General features: G+C 53.4%; 1 protein-coding gene across 1 annotated transcript in view; it reads left to right on the top strand.

Moving 5' to 3' along the window:
• Positions 1-605, top strand: part of PAPPA2 (pappalysin 2) — a 210180-nt gene that overhangs the window by 197880 nt on the left and 11695 nt on the right. The gene's annotated exons all lie outside the window — the stretch shown is intronic.

The raw sequence follows: 605 nt of genomic DNA, 5'->3' as shown, positions 1-605 counted from the left end.
TATATTTATGTGTACGTGTGCATATATGCAGGCACACACACATATTACATATATATGAAAGAAAGAACAAGAAAAGACAAGTGCCACGCGCTATATCCCACGAACGGACACTTAATGGAAGCTCAAGCAGTGTAGAGTCAGATTTACCCCAAGTGAAAAGTCTTTGCGAAGGCCCAGGCGCAGTATCGGGATGGCAAAGGCTTTGCCGACCACTTTAATTTCCTAAAACAGCTCGTTCCACCTGAGGAGCCTCTGCTTTCTCCTCCAAACTTCTCTCCGTGTGCTTGATTGCCGAGGAAGCGAATAGGAAAGAGAGAGAGGGAGTATCGGAGGAAGGAGAGAAGGAATGAGAGAGATGGGACACGCACGCAGATAAGATGCTCAGCGAACAGCACAAGGACCAAGAAGAATATTTAATCCGAACGATGAATACTGCCATTTCCTCCCGCCTCCCGCATTCCCAGTCCCCTTCCACGGGACGGGACGGGCTGGGGGAGCCAAGACCGTGAGCTGCCTGGCTTCAGTGTGTGCAGGGCTGGGGGCGAGCATGCGCGGCGGGGCTGCGGGGGGAGCCGCCTGGCGTTGGCTCAGGCCGCCTCAACCTC

The sequence above is a fragment of the Pteropus alecto genome, unplaced genomic scaffold (assembly GCF_000325575.1).
Source record: "Pteropus alecto unplaced genomic scaffold, ASM32557v1 scaffold101, whole genome shotgun sequence".
Taxonomy (NCBI): domain Eukaryota; kingdom Metazoa; phylum Chordata; class Mammalia; order Chiroptera; family Pteropodidae; genus Pteropus; species Pteropus alecto.
This window is presented reverse-complemented; position numbering and strand designations above follow the sequence as displayed.